The sequence below is a fragment of the Eptatretus burgeri genome, chromosome 10 (genome assembly GCF_056783735.1).
Source record: "Eptatretus burgeri isolate ZD-2024b chromosome 10, Ebu_testis_v1, whole genome shotgun sequence".
NCBI classification, from domain to species: Eukaryota; Metazoa; Chordata; class Myxini; order Myxiniformes; family Myxinidae; genus Eptatretus; species Eptatretus burgeri.
In genome coordinates, this window is record NC_140970.1 from 92,983,895 (window position 1) to 93,001,013 (window position 17,119).

A 17,119-nucleotide genomic window follows, 5' to 3' on the forward strand; every position below is an offset into this window, starting at 1 on the left:
AGTATTTTTTTTTTTCGATGAGATCCTGTTCTTGGCGGTGTAGTTGTTGTTGTGAAGGTAATGTTGAGGTAATATTTGTTTTTTCGATGAGATCCTGTTCTAGGCGGTGAAGTTGTCGTTGTGAAGGTAATGTTGAGGTATAATGTTGAGGTCATATTAATTTTTATTGGAAGACATCTTGTTCTAGGCGGTGTTGTTGTTGTTGTGAAGGTAATGTTGAGGTATAATGTTGAGGTCATATTAATTTTTATTCGAAGAGATCCTGTTCTAGGCGGTGTAGTTGTTGTTGTGAAGGTAATGTTGAAGAATTTTTTTTCAGATGAGATCCTGTTTTCGGCAGTGTCGTTGTTGTTGTGAAGGTAATGTTGATGTAATATTAATTTTTTTAGATGAGATCCTGTTCTACACGGTGTAGTTGTTGTGAAGGTAATGTTGAGGTATAATGTTGAGGTAATATTAATTTTTTTTGGATGAGATCCTGTTCTCAGTGGTGTCGTTGTTGTGAAAGTAATGTTGAGGTAATATTTTTTTTTTTTAGATGAGATCCTGTTCTCAGTGGTGTAGTTGTTGTTGTGAAAGTAATGTTGAGGTTATATTAATTTTTTTAGATGAGATCCTGTTCTCGGTCGTGCAGTTGTCGTTTTGAAGGTAATGTTGAGGTAATATTTGTTTTTTCGATGAGATCCTGTTCTTGGCGGTGTAGTTGTTGTTGTGAAGGTAATGTTGAGGTAATATTTGTTTTTTCGATGAGATCCTGTTCTAGGCGGTGAAGTTGTCGTTGTGAAGGTAATGTTGAGGTATAATGTTGAGGTCATATTAATTTTTATTGGAAGACATCTTGTTCTAGGCGGTGTTGTTGTTGTTGTGAAGGTAATGTTGAGGTATAATGTTGAGGTCATATTAATTTTTATTCGAAGAGATCCTGTTCTAGGCGGTGTAGTTGTTGTTGTGAAGGTAATGTTGAGGATTTTTTTTTTTCAGATGAGATCCTGTTCTAGGCGGTGTAGTTGTTGTTGTGAAGGTAATGTTGAGGTAATATTAATTTTTTCAGATGAGATCCTGTTCCAGGCGGTGTAGTTCTTGTGAAGGTAATGTTGAGGTATAATGTTGAGGTAATATTTGTTTTTTTAGATGAGATCCTGTTCTCGGCGGTGTAGTTGTCGTTGTGTAGGTAATGTTGAGGATTTTTTTTTTCAGATGAGATCCTGTTCGAGGTGGTGTAGTTGTTGTGAAGGTAATGTTGAGGTATAATGTTGAGCTAATATTTATTTTTTCAGATGAGATCCTGTTCTCGGCGGTGTAGTTGTTGTTGTGAAGGGAATTTGAGGTATAATGTTGAGGCAATATATTTTTTTTTTCGATGAGACCCTGTTCTAGGCGGTGTCGTTGTCGGTGTGAAGGTAATGTTGAGGTAATATTAATTTTTTTTAGATGAGATCCTGTTCAAGGCGGTGTAGTTGTTGTTGTGAAGGTAATTTGAGGTATAATGTTGGGGCAATATATTTTTTTTCAATGAGACCCTGTTCTAGGCGGTGTCGTTGTCGGTGTGAAGGTAATGTTGAGGTAATATTAATTTTTTTTAGATGAGATCCTGTTCAAGGCGGTGTAGTTGTTGTTGTGAAGGTAATTTGAGGTATAATGTTGGGGCAATATATTTTTTTTTCAATGAGACCCTGTTCTAGGCGGTGTCGTTGTCGGTGTGAAAGGTAATGTTGAGGGAATATTAATTTTTTTAGATGAGATCCTGTTATAGGCGGTGTAGTTGTTGTTGTGAAGGTAATTTGAGGTAAATGTTGAGGCAATATATTTTTTTTTCGATGAGACCCTGTTCTAGGCGGTGTTGTTGTCGTTGTGAAGATTATGTTGAGGAAATTTTTTTTTCAGATGAGATCCTGTTCTTGGCGGTGTAGTTGTTGTTGTGAAGGTAATTTGAGGTATAATGTTGAGGTAATATTAATTTTTTTTAGATGAGACCCTGTTCTTGGCGGTGTAGTTGTTGTTGTGAAGGTAATTTGAGGTATAATGTTGAGGTAATATTAATTTTTTTTAGATGAGACCCTGTTCTAGGCGGTGTAGTTGTCGGTGTGAAGGTAATGTTGAAGAATTTTTTTTTTCAGATGGGATCCTGTTTTCGGCAGTGTCGTTGTTGTTGTGAAGGTAATGTTGATGTAATATTAATTTTTTTAGATGAGATCCTGTTCTAGGCGGTGTAGTTGTGAAGGTAATGTTGAGGATTCATGTTGAGGTAATATTAATTTTTTTTGGATGAGATCCTGTTCTCAGTGGTGTAGTTGTTGTTGTGAAAGTAATGTTGAGGTAATATATTTTTTTTTAGATGAGATCCTGTTCTCGGTCGTGCAGTTGTCGTTTTGAAGGTAATGTTGAGGTAATATTAATTTTTTTAGATGAGATCCTGTTCTAAGCGGTGTAGTTGTTGTTTTGAAGGTAATGTTGAGGTAATATTAATTTTTTTAGATGAGATCCTGTTCAAGGCGGTGTAGTTGTTGTTGTGAAGGTAATGTTGAGGTAATATTAATTTTTTTAGATGAGATCCTGTTCTCGGTGGTGCAGTTGTCGTTGTGAAGGTAATGTTGAGGTAATATTTGTTTATTTAGATGAGATCCTGTTCTAGGCGGTGTAGTTGTTGTTGTGAAGGTAATGTTGAGGTAATATTTGTTTTTTTAGATGAGATCCTGTTCTCGGCGGTGTAGTTGTTGTTGTGAAGGTAATGTTGAGGTAATATTAATTTTTTAGATTAGATCCTGTTCTAGGTGGTGTAGTTGCTGTTGTGAAGGTAATGTTGAGGTATAATGTTGAGGTAATATATATATTTTTAGATGAGATCCTGTTCTCGGCGGTGTAGTTGTCGTGAAGGTAATGTTGAGGTAATATATATATTTTTAGATGAGATCCTGTTCTGGGTGGTGTCGTTGTCGTTGTGAAGGTAATGTTGAGGTAATATTTGTTTTTTTTTTATATGAGATCCTGTTCTAGGTGGTGTCGTTGTCGTTGTGAAGCTCATGTTGAGGTAGAATGTTGAGGTAATATTAATTTTTTTTCGATGAGATCCTGTTCTAGGTGGTGTAGTTGTCGTTGTGAAGGTAATGTTGAGGAAATTTTTTTCAGATGAGATCCTGTTCTTGGCGGTGTTGTTGTTGTGAAGGTAATGTTGAGGTCTAATGTTGAGGCAATATATATATATATATATATATATATATATATATATATATATATATGTATATATATATATTTTTTTTTAGATGAGACCCTGTTTTAGGCGGTGTAGTTGTCAGTGTGAAGGTTATGTTGAGGTAATATTAATTTTTTTAGATGAGATCCTGTTATAGGCGGTGTAGTTGTCGTTGTGAAGGTAATGTTGAGGATTTTTTTTTTCTTCAGATGAGATCCTGTTCTCGGCGGTGTAGTTGTTGTTGTGAAGGTCTTGTTGAGGTAATATTTATTTTTTTAGATGAGATCCTGTTCTAGGCGGTGTAGTTGTTGTTGTGAAGGTAATGTTGAGGTAATATGCAGCAGTGTTATCACGGTTATAGAAATGCACAAATAATTAATTTGATCTCTTGTATACCCAATCACACCGTTATGACTAAAAAATTAACAACAAAACTCGAGAGTAAATACTCTAGCAGTTTTAAGTCTTCCTACTTTTATCATAAAGATTTCTCCCACATCATCAAAAAAAATTTTTTAATCGTGATTTACATTAATTGATCGCTGATCCCGAATCCAGGGGGAAGTAACCGGAAATTGCAGCATCGAATGGAAGAAGAATTCTGCGTTCACTTCTCGGCTTTGCCTATTCCATATTATACTTTAATTAGTCTGTGAGAGTATATCATGTTTCCAATGCAAGACGTTTTTGATAAGGCCGAAACAAAATGGTGGATTAAGATTCCTGCGAGAGGTGCGTGGGCTGATGAAAGGTAAGCCTGTTTTTGTTTTTAATTTAATCAGCCCATTAACTATCTTCAAAAGGCGTTTTTAATTTACCCAAATACCCAGTTTTCACTCATGCATTACGTTGGAGGTCCCTTAGTATGCATGCAAAGTTTTGAAGCGCTTGGTTTCATGGTTTGGAGTTATGGAGGAGACACTGACACAAACACAATGACTGTTATTATAGACTAGCAAATACAATCCTTCGCTTTGCTGACAGGAATATTAAGAGGGGGAGGGAGGGAAGGGAGAGTGGTGAGGAAGGAGGAGTAAGGAGTGGGGGGGGGAGCAAGGAGGGTTGAGGAAGGGGCTGCGAGGAAGAGGGGAGAGCGGTGCTTCACCACGTGTCGCTATACATGATAGGAGGAGGGTGGGAGCAAGGAGGATGGGGGAGAGAGGAGGGGAGGGGAAGGGGGTGTTCTGGTCTTGCATTGGGTTATGGGACTCGGGGAGAAAAGGGAGGGGGGTTGACTTGCATTTGATAGAGAGACTTGAGGGGTGTGCCGGCATTAGTACAGGATTTAACAAAATGGTGAATGTTAAAATAGCATGTTCAAAATAGTGAGACTAAACACTACTGTAAAGCAACATGTGATGGAGTCCGGGGGGGAGGGGGGGTGAGTTTGGTCCATAAAACCTGCATACCGCACACATGTAACCAAGCATGTAGGTTGCTCGCCAAGTGGCTTAACCACTCCAAAAAACGTTTGATAATGAGTGTCTGACTTGACAAACAATTTGCAATCAGTCATACTAAACACCACCCGGAGACCCCTCAAATGTCAAACAATGTCTGAATTGGACAAATGAACGTTTTTTTTTTGTTTTTTTTTAGCAGTCATAACTGCTGCTGAGGTCAATTCCGCAGTTTAAGTTTTTTTAATTCAGCTCAGGTTATGAGATTCTAAAGCTTATCACATTGTGGAAATTAAATAAAGGAAGGAACACTGTCATCTACGGGCATTTATAAGCATGACAATGTATCCAGAGATTTGTATGTGTGAAGATCAGTGATCAGCGATGTGCAATAAATGTATAAGGCAAGGCATTTTTGAGCTGAGTGGACAAAATGGCTCATTTAGAACCCGAGGTGAGATTGCTGAATGCAGGCTGACCAAAGGTAAGCCTGTTTTCTGGTTTTACTTTTCATTACCTTCAAAAGGGGTGTTTAAATCTAACCAAAGACCCAGTTTTCATTCATGCACTCCCTTGAGTTTTCTTCGTAGCAATACATTGTCTCAGGCCACTCGGTTTCATGATTTTGGAGTTATGAGGAGACAAACATACACATTGACTGACTGACACACTGTCATTTATTATTATAGAACAGTAAAGGTACCCGGCATTGCCGGGTAACGACTGGTCCCTTCTCACGCTCCTTCCCCTCCCTCTTCCCAACCTTCCCCTCCCTCATCCCACCCCACCCCTCCCTCCAGACACACCTCACCTCTTCCACTCCTTATTCTGTCCCATTCCTCTTCCCCTCCCTCCTCCCCTTTCCCTTCCCACCTCCACACTTCCCCTCCCTCCTCCACCCTTCCCACATGACAGTGAGCATGGCCCAATCATAGCAGGCTTCATGTCGAACCGTACAGCCAATAAGAGTGGCTGAAGAGACGAGCTCAATCCCTCACCCATAAATTTGCATATTTGGATGAAAAGACACTGAAGGTGGGGTCAGAGGGTTATAAAAGGTTGAGCTCAGCGTGAGAAGCAATGGCTGTTCTGTGGTTCTGGTTCCTTGTTCCGAGTGGTGGTTCTTTGCCCTGGGTCGTGAGTGAGAGGAGTAGCAGCCACCTCCCTGGGGCAGTGGGAAGACAAAAGAGCAATGCAGGGCATTTGGCCCAGCCCACCAGGGGAGTCAACCGGTGCAAGACCAGAGGAGTGTGAATAAAAAGAGCAGCAATACGTGAGTAAGCTCGGTCAGTGGGTGAAGCACCTCGAAGGTGTTGCTGTGCATTAGCGCCCTATACTTGTCTGGGCTGTACCAGGATCCAAACCAGAACAAAGGTCAAAATACCATGAATAGGTGGTGCTCTGCCAGGCCCACCAGGATGTTGGACCTTGCATGCTCTCCTGTCCTGTTCATCACTTCCGGTTCTGGTTTTTTGAGTGACGGTTGGTTCTTTCCAGTGGTCTCTGCCGACTTTCGCAAATATAAGTTTCTGGTCAGTGTTTGTCACATTTTGACTGTTTATTTTGTCACCACCATTTTTACTGTGTGTTCCGAGTTTTGTTTTGTTTCAAAACTTGTGCTTTTTGGTGAGTTTTCGTCGGTCTTGTCATATCGGGTTTCCCTGAGGCCTCAGAGTCTTCCCATCTTTGTGCACGATCATGTTTATTTGTATTTTCTCCTCTTTCTCTCCACCCTACTTCGACACCTCCCATCTTTCCCCTCTGTTTTACGTCTTAAAATATAAAAAATGCAACCAAAAAAAACCTTTTTCCTTTTCACTTTGAACCTCCCGTAACCATGTGATGTCTCTTCTCCCTCTTCCTCTTCCTGTAATTTTTGTCTTCTTACCATCTTCCTTCTACTTTAGCCAATCCACATTCACCATACACCTTCATGATGTTTTATTCAACCTTATTTCCTGACCCTATCTGACTTGATCTTTATCAAAAAAAACAACAAAATGGTCTCTTAAAATATTTCAACTTCCACTTTCACACATGCGGTTCTCTGTATTGCATTATAATTCATGACCCTTCTTCCTCCTCTTTTTCTTCTTTCTTCTTCTTTCTTCTTTTTCTTCTTTTTTTTCTTTTTCTTCTTTTTCTTCTTTTTCTTCTTTTTCTTCTTCTTCTTCTTCTTTTTCTTCTTTTTCTTCTTTTCTTCCGACCTTTCCTTCATCCCGTATCGAAAAAGTCCAACTATTACAACGTTTCCTTTCTCCATTCTCTGAATTCACCTTGATTGCATCCCTCACATAATGTCTATAATCACATCTCTGACCTTAAAAATTTAAAATTCCCAGTTTGCAATCCATGTTTGTGTTCCATCAATCATCCTTTTTTCCAACTTCAGTGCCAATTCACCCCACCTCCTGAAATGTACCTCTTCCTAAGTCCTCACCTGTTGTACCATTTCCTCACCTCTCCCATCTTGCACCTCATCCAACCAACACTAAGAGCACTTCTTCACTGTCTTCTGCTTTCGTATCAGCTCCTCATCTGGTGTCCAAAACTGTGTGGTATTCTAACATCTGTGGGCTCCATTATAACTCAACAGATATCTCACTCTCTCAATCAATACACTCCTCAACATCAGAAACATGCTCTTTCTTTCCTCTCAGCCTCTTCCCAACCCATCAAATCTTGTACCTCCCCCTGCCTGCTCCCTTCTTCACCATACCACCACCAAGTCTCATCCATCACCTCTCCGCACCTCTGCCATCGCCGTCGTACTCCTTGGCCATGCCTGTTCTCATAGTTTCCCTTCCCTCTCAAAGCTTCCCTCTCACCTTTCTCAAAAACTCCCCTCTCACTCCTCCTTCTCAAAGTTTCCCCCCCTCACATCCACAAATCTTCCTCCTCCCCCTGCCCTCTCTCTTCCATCTCATCCCTCCACTTCCTCCAATCTGAAGCTTCACTCTGCCCTCTCTTATTACTCCCCACTGTACCTCATCCCATCACCACCAAGCCTTTTCTCCTATTCCTCATGTGGCCCTCTCCCCGAGCTCTTCTGCAACCCCCCACACTGTCAACAACTTTCCCTACCTCCCCCCCTTCCTCCCTCATCCTACCCTCCCCCTCCCCTGCACCTAAAGGCTTCTCCCCTCCTTCTTCCTTAACAGTGTGGACCTCAAACATCGGGGGCTTTCGCTCAAACATGACAGATCTTTCCATACATGTTGCCACTGACAAACCAGACATAATCTGCTTAACAGAAACTTTCCTCCTTCAAGGTGTCTCTGACTTCCTAGTATTTCTCCCTGGTTACTCCCTCCTCCGGTATGACAGACCTGAGCCTTGTCCAGGTGGTGGAGTTGCTCTCTTCATCAAAGACTCTATTCCTCACTCTCCATGCACTGCCCTCACTCCCCCACACCTCAAGGAATACCTCTGGTTATGGCTTCCCCTCCACTACCACCACATGTTTATATGTGTGCTGCATCATCAACCAAACAGTGATGACTCCATTTACAGAGTGTTTCAAAAGAGTGATGCAACTTTAAATGTTTATTTACAAAGAAACAGAAACCTCAGGAACATGAAACAAACATTTCTTGAAAGCTTATGACATGGTATTTTCTATCACCGATTGCAGTTGCAGGAAGTCACTGCAAGAGTCAGTGAGAGCCCAATACAAGGTCTGAAATTGGCATTTATGCAAAATCCTTGTAATTGATGTTCTCGATGTGTGCTGATGCTCTCGATGATTCTGACTCCAAAGTTCTGTCCAACTTTCCTGAAGGTGTCATGTGTGCTGCATCATCAACCATTGCCTGGTGAGGATACGCCAGACTGATGTGGTTTGATGCCGAGCTCCTGGGAGCACTGGCGGTGGGACTTCATGGGACTGTCCATTGCAGAATCCCGCAGGGCATCGATGTTGGCTTGGCTCTTGGTTACTGATGCTGGCCTGCTACGATTGTCCTTGCTCTGGTTGTGCACTGTACCCTTGTGCTGAAAATGTTTCAAAATACATTTGAATGGCACAATTTGTCGGTCCATCACATGTTCTACCCAGAACAGGTCATTCTACCCTGGATATGCTGCTTCTGCTCTCCGAACAATGGAGGGGGGTTCTCAATGCCAGACATTAGATCAGTGCCATTTCCCTAGACATATCACATGCTTTCGATATGGTCTGGCACACCGCCCTGCTCAACAAACACTCTTCCAATGGTATCCAAGGCAATCTCCTCTCATGGCTCACAGACTTCCTCTCCTGCCACAGTCAACTTGTGGACCTTTATGGAGTTCTCTCATCCCCTCTTCCTGGCCAGGCTGGAGTTCCTTAAGGCAGCGTTCTGGGCCCTGTTCTTTTTCTGGTTTTTATCAATAATCTCTCCGACTCTGGAAAATCCTCTGTATCTCTTTGCTGATGACTCCACCCTCTGCCGTACCATCTGTCATCCCTCAGATCGGCAAGCGGGAGCCTCTTCACTCTCTTCGGATATAAATAACAACACAAGCTTATCCAACACTTGGAATATGTATTTCAATCCTGCCAAATCTCACATTCTTATGATGTCTCTCCCGAAGGACCATCTGGAACCCCTACCCCCCCATCTACTTTCCCAATAATCCTCTTGAAGAATTCCTTTCATTCAAGCTTCTGGGTCTCACTTCCTGACATGATTTTTCCTGGAAAAGGGATATTTCCAAGCTGGCCTACAAAGCCAGTCGCCAACTGGGCATCCTCCGTCGTACAGTCTTTCCTTGGCACACCTGAGCTCTTTACCACATACAAAGTTTTCATCCATAGCTTGATGAAGTACTGCTCTCCCCTCTGGGCTGGTGCTCCTGCCTCTCACCTTTCTCAGCTTCACACGATGGAAACCAAGGCATTTAGGATCATTGGTATCTGCCACGATGAAGCTGAATCTTTGGGTCTCTCATTGTCTCACCGCAGGTAGGTTGGTGGTCTTTCTGTCTTCTACTGTCTCCTCTCTGGCCTCGCCCCCCCTGTTCTGTCTGTAATCTGTCCACCGGCCCGCCCCCGCCCACATATTTCTGCAGGGTGCTCAAGGTCACTACCAACTCCCTTCTGGTAAAACTTCCAAAATGAAGAATCAATGCTTTCCTTCACCCTTTCATTCCTCTTTTCCCCCACATTTTGGAACAAACTCCCACACTTTCTTCAATCTCACTCCTCCCTCCAGGTCTTCAAAACAGCTGTTCACCACCATCTCATATCTTCTCCCATCCAAAACTACGATCTTGTTTTTACCTCCGTTAATCCACCCAAACCCACCTCCTTCAAATTCCCTGCTTTCCTTCCTGAAAGTCCCTGTGGCATCCATATTGTTTACCCCATGTACCCTGCCCCATCTCTCTCCCTTCGACAGATCTCCTTATGTCTCTGCTCCCCACTGTTTTGTGCTTCCCTCTCCTGCCCCTTTTGTCTCCTGCATGGTCTGTGTATACGAGCTCTATACGAGCCTCGCCATTGCATATAAAAATGTAATATTGTTAAGACATTGGAAAAAAGTCCCTGTCGTGTCCCTGTCGTGTTAGCTCTTTTACGAGCCTATGTCCGTGACTGTCAAATGTCTGAGGGCCATACGTTAAGGACTTATCTTGTGTTCGCTTGGTCTGTTTCGGGGCATGTTAATGTCGGGATAAGAAGGGATTATTGTGATTTCTCTGCTTTTTCTCAAATGCACACCGTAGACACAAATGTATTCACCTGGTCTCTGAATTGTGTGCATGGGTCCTCACAGTTGTGCATCAATAAGACAAAAAATTAGCATCGACAGGTAGCATTGTTTATATTGCAAAGTGGCACATGCCAAGCTTTGCTCGGCCTTACCTTATTGCAGGTGCAAAGCACGACTCCCGATTGGCTTCAGTGGCCCACTGGGAAGGTATCGTGAAAATTGGCCCAAGGCCCCTTTTCCGGGCCATCACACTCCATTGGCAGGCAGAGCCATTGTTTTTTGGCCCACCAGACTCGGTCATTAACGGACCGGTCGCGTGGCTTTAACATTTTTGACCGTGGTGGAGCTCGAACCTCTGTCCAGGACCAAGTCCAGTGACAGCCATACCAATATCTTTTTCATCACAATGGGGAAGTGAAATGGCACATCAAACGAAAGACTGAATTCTGCATTTGAGTCATCAAAAGGAACCCGAATAAGCAAAGAGAAAAGATGGTCATCGTGAGCAACCTTGATAGGATTCGGGTTACAGCTGCTTCCCCTTTATCCTCAAGCCAATCTTGGTGCAGCCAAGTGAGCCTCACAAAATATTTTTTTTGGAAGAATTCACTTCTCTGGAGACAGACAGATAGATAAAGAAAGAAATGAAGACAGACATGTAAGCCTGGTGTTGGCTTAATGGTTAAGGTGGCTGGCTTAAGATTTTAGGGTTCTTCGTTTGAGCCCCTGTCATGTTGTTCAAATAACACCAGGTGGGTTGATTCAGCCTGTCATTCTGAGTTCGGAAAAATGAGGGCCAGCTTTCTGGGGGTAAAAAGCCATTTGAGTATCCTGTGTTGGAGTGGTGACCTGTCGAGGACTGTCCTCCTTAAGGCCCGGTCACACCTTGACGTTTTAGCCAGCAATGGCACCGTGTTAAAATTTATGTAAAACGCTGGCTTACGTTGAACTTTTGATGTTTTTTTTTAAAGATTCGGACGTATTCATAGCGACTTGGTCTTATGTATAACGCATTGGTAACAACACAGAACGTTTCGTTGTGTTATAGATAACTTATACCAACGAATGCTGAACCTGTTGTCGGCCTACACAACCGATGCCCACCGATAGTCCAACTTAGGCATAGCGCGTTGCACGCATCACCGATGATGTCGTGACGTAGCCTATTAAAAGGCTGACGCACAACGATTTGAATCATAACTGCCGTAGAAATGGAAGGGTCAACATCGCGGTCACACCTTGGCGATCTTGCAAGCGTATGCCGACGTAACAAAAAGTTTGTCTAAAACGTTGGGGCACGTCGAATACGGTATGGGTAAGTTTGGTATGCGCGAGTAGAACGCTAAAGTACGCTATCATACGTCGTAGTAAGTAGAGTTCGTCAAGAAATTTTAAACATGTTCAAAATTTTACGACATACTCGGCGTATGACACACGTTCCGCATGCGATGGGGATAAGTTTTACACACGATATGTGGACACTTGCACACGTCCACAAACGCTACTTATAAGCTATTCATAAGTCGAAACACGTCGCGGTAATGTCTTTTTACGCGAAACTTATTTCTAACTTGTGTTTGACGTGCTTTGAACCAATTCTTTACGTAGTCCCAACACACATCGACGTATGTAGACGTATTCCAATGACGTCTTCCGGTCGACAAAAAAAAAATAAATGAACGTGTTTCTAGGTTACAACTGCCATATAAAGACGTGTTCCCAGCAGTTTTGGGAATTGGTATATAAAAATGCTGCTCATAAAAGGGAACCTAACAGTGTTTTCGAGTTCCTTTTTGAGTCGATGTCCATGTCAGCAGTATTAGTATTAGTATTAGTAGTAGTTTGTTCATGTTGGCAGTAGTAGGTGAGTGTGAGGGGGAGGGTGTGGGTTATGATGGATCCTCCTTGCGTCCGCGTGTCCACGGGTAGGTTCATAGGCTGCCACTCAACGATTTAAATGGCTGCATCTCCACTATTGAAAGTAGACGCTTGCGCTCAACAATTGGATCTTTTTTTACACTCAACGACTTTTAAACGGTACCATTCAGCCATTTTCATTGTTTACAATGAACGATTTAAATTGCTGTCACTCGCCTTTGTTTTTTGACGCTGGCGCTTGGAAATTTTAATCGTTTCTATTGAATGTGCTAAATCGCTCAAACCCCACTATTGAAAGTAGACGCTTGCGCTCAACAATTGGATTTTTTTTACACTCAACGACTTTTAAACGGTACCACTCAGCTATTTTCATTGTTTACAATGAACGATTTAAATTGCTGTCACTCGCCTTTGTTTTTTGACGCTGAGGTTTTGAAATTTGAAGCGTTTCTTCTGAACGTGTTAAAACGCTCAAACTCGACTATTTTAAATAGACGCTGCCTATGGACAATTGGAATCATAGCCAAGCTAGACATCGAAGTGTGAACATCCTCGTCATGCCAAAGAAAAGTTTGAAGAATGCTGCAAATAAGTGGCCTGGCTGTGGCCGTGGACGCTGACGCAAGGACGATCCATTATACCGATGTCTTTCAGCCTATGAGTAACTTAAAAGTAACGTCTGTCGATGTGTGGCAACGATCGCGTAACGTGCCAACAACACGTTAATCATAGGTTAGAAATAAGTTTCGGGTACGCTAAACATTACCTCGGCATGTCTCAACTTATGATTAACTTACACGTAGCATGTGTTGACGTCTGTCAACGATCGCAGACTGTGCATACAACTTGTGGCCAGCGTAGCGGAACGTGTGAGTCATACGCCGGCATACGTCGTGATATTTCAAGCATGAAAAAATTTGAGGACAACCGAAAAGTACAACGTTTAAAGCCAGCGTACAACGACGTATGGCAGTGTTTTTTAGCGTGCTCTCAATGTTATCAAAACTTACCCATAACGTATTCAACGTGTGCCAGCATTTTAGAAAAAAAATTCAAAAATCGGCAGACGTTGGCTAAAGCGTCAAGGTGTGACCGGGCCTTTAGCCAAATGAAACTGCCTCAGCAGCCCTATGTGCCTCATGGTGTGAAAGGAATGGTTAAGACAAACATGTCATTTCATGACAAATTTTGTTTTGTTTTGTTTTCATGCTGTCATGTTGGAATGTTTAGTTTACATTGTTTGAATACCAAGGGTGTCGATCATTGTTTGAGTGAAATGTTGATCACAGCTGCAGGCAAAAAGGAATGTAGCTTTGCTTCATATGCAATTGTCAGATGTTGTAACACCCGAAAAGTTCAAAGTATCATGCTCGAAACCTGTTTAAAGGCCCGGTCACACCTTGACGTTTTAGCCAACGTATGCCGACTTTTGAATTTTTTTTCTAAAACGCTGGCACACGTTGAATACGTTATGGGTAAGTTTTGATAACATTGAGAGCACGCTGAAAAACACTGCCATACGTCGTTGTACGTTGGCTTTAAACGTTGTACTTTTCGGTTGTCCTCAAATTTTTTCATGCTTGAAATTTCACGACGTATGCCGGCGTATGACTCACACGTTCCGCTATGCTGGCCACAAGTTGTATGCACGGTCTGCGATCGTTGACAGACGTCAACACATGCTACTTGTAAGTTAATCATAAGTTGAGACACGCCGAGGTAATGTTTAGCGTACCCGAAACTTATTTCTAACCTATGATTAACGTGTTGTTGGCACGTTACGCGATCGTTGCCACACATCGACAGACGTTACTTTTAAGTTACTCATAGGCTGAAAGACGTGGGTATAATGGATCGTCCTTGCGTCAGCGTCCATGGCCACGGCCAGGACACTTATTTGCAGCATTCTTCAAACTTTTCTTCGGCATGACGAGGATGTTCACACTTCGATGTCTAGCTTGGCTATGATTCCAATTGTCCATCGGCAGCGTCTATTAAAACAGTCGAGTTTGAGCGTTTTTACACGTTCAGAAGAAACGCTTCAAATTTCCAAACCCCAGCGTCAAAAAACAAAGGCGAGTGACAGCAATTTAAATCGTTCATTGTAAACAATGAAAATAGCTGAGTGGTACCGTTTAAAAGTCGTTGAGTGTAAAAAAAATCCAATTGTTGAGCGCAAGCGTCTACTTTCAATCGTGGAGATGCAGCCATTTCAATCGTTGAGTGGCAGCCTATGAACCTACCCGTGGACACGCGGACGCAAGGACGATCCATCATAACCCACACCCTCCCCCTCACACTCACCTACTACTGCCAACATGAACAAACTACTACTAATACTAATACTAATACTAATACTGATACTGATACTGTTACTGCTGACATGGACATCGACTCAAAAAGGACTCAAAAACACTGTTGGGTTCCCCTTTTATGAGCAGCATTTTTATATACCAATTCCCAAAACCGCTGGGAACACGTCTTGATATGGCAGTTGTAAGCTAGAAACACATTCATTTTTTTTTTTTTTTGTCGACCGGAAGACGTCATTGGAATACGTCTACATACGGCGATGTGTGTTGGGACTACGTAAATAATTGGTTCAAAGCTCCTCAAACATAAGTTAGAAATAAGTTTCACGTAAAAAGACATTACCGCGACGTGTTTCGACTTATGAGTAGCTTATAAGTAGCCTTTGTGGACGTTTGTAAGCGTCCACATATCATGTGTAAAATTTATCCCCATCGCATGCGGAACGTGTGTCATACGCCGAGTACGTCGTAAAATTTTGAACATGTTTAAAATTTCTTGACGTACTCTACTTACTACGACGTATGATAGCATACTTTAGCGTTCTACTCATGTATACCAAACTTACTCATACCGTATTTGACGTGCCCCCAACGTTTTAGACACATTTTTCTTCGGTCGGCATACGCTGGCAAGATCGCCAAGGTGTGACCGCAATGTTGTCACTTCCATTTCTACGGCAGTTATGATTCGAATCGTTGTACGTCAGCCTTTTAATAGGCTACGTCACGACATCGTCGGCGATGCGTGCAACGCACTATGCCGAAGTTAGACTATCGTTGGGCATAGGTTGTGTAGGCCAACAACAGGTTCAGCATTCGTTGGTATAAGTTATCTATAACACAACGAAACGTTCTGTGTCCATTACTAATATGTTATGCATACGACCAACTCGTTATGAATACGTCCGAATCTTTAAAAAAAAAAAAACATCAAAAGTTCAACGTCAGCCAGCGTTTTACATACATTTTAATACGTTGCCATCGCTGGCTAAAACGTCAAGGTGTGACCGGGCCTTTACATTTTGAAATGAGATGACGGTGGTTGTGTCACATTTTAACCTTTATAATCTGGGCACAATCAATCATGCAATTTTCCCCCTGGGGGCATCATTGGTCTCAGCAGAGGCTGATGCATCCCCATGTTCCGTTTGAGATCCTTCCAAGATTTCCTGGCATTATTAAAAAAAAGAAACCCAGGATGAGTTAAACCAACTACAGTTGTGTTACCAGGGAAAGCCACGTTTCAGTTCGATTGAGTAATTCGCCCTCCTCCAGTGAGTTCCACTCCGGTGAGTGCTCTTAACTGATACAAAACTTACCTAGAACGTATTCGTCGTGTTCCAGCGTTTTAGACAAATTTTTCATAAGTCAGCATACGCTGGCTAAATCGTCAAGGTGTGACAGCGTCTTTACGTTAATTACAATGCATCTTAAAGTGGCTTTCTATTTCAAAAATGGTTTGATTTTCTGGTCTCCTAATCAAGTAGGCCAATCACACAAATCCATGGATAATTTCACTTAATAATTACTTGAATTATTTGTCATTACATTGAAGATGGACAACTCGCTTTGTGCAGATTGTTGGATTGTTAACAAACCATTAACTTCATTTTGTTTAAGTTTATAACTTACAAATTGTTAATTTTTTTTCACTAATTGGTTACAGTTATCATCTGATTTTCAAAACCGAGGTGTTCCCTCATGTCTGCTTGCATGCAATAGTGCCTTCATGAGCTTTAAATAACCTGTGAAAATATAATACTCGTATAAGTTCCTTTACAAGCAATTTTAACACAGGAGGAGGCCATTAGGCCCGTTTAGCCTGTACACTGAATGCAAACCTATGACTGCTTGGCCGTGCTCTATCCTTTTCAAATGCTGGGCATCAAGCAAGGAAGCAGCACATACCATTTTAAAGTCTGGTATGACTTAGCCATGGTTCGAACCACCAACTTCCCAGACTCTAACCATTACGCCACGAAGTCTGGGAATATAAGGTATTTGGCAAATAATAAAAACACCTACTTACTCACTCGCCATCTAATGTAACCCTGGGAAGGACGAATTACAGCTTACAGATCTAAGTCCAAGTTGGACAACCAAGTCACAGCATTGTCTGTTGTTTGGTGGATCACCCTAAATCCTTCATCAAACGTCTGAAGGTGATACTCATTCACGATGTGATGAATAGTCTGATCTGGGTGACGAGTCACATGCTGGGCTGTCTTTCAAATCCCATTTGTGTCGATGATGTGATGTCCTTACATGGAGGGTACGGGTCCTGTTGAGTGCAGACCATTGTTTCTGGGGGAGATTGAAACCTGGAAGCTCTTCTGTCGGATCACTCACTAATTCTTTGTTAACAATATTGTTGCCTGTCCAGAGATTGTGCCACTTGTCCTTTGTGTTAAACCTTGCATCACTCAAAACATTTGCAGACCCCCAATAAGGTTTCCTTGACTTGAGCCCAGAACTCACTTTCACTAATTCCTTCTTTATCCATTGTACAACCATTCAGGTTAGATGCCTACAAATTAAAGCAACAGCTTAAATAAATTTATACTTGGGGCACAAGGTGTACTTTACACTGCACATAGCCAGCACAAACAAAAGAACAAGAAGGTGAAATTGCATGGGGACAAGGTT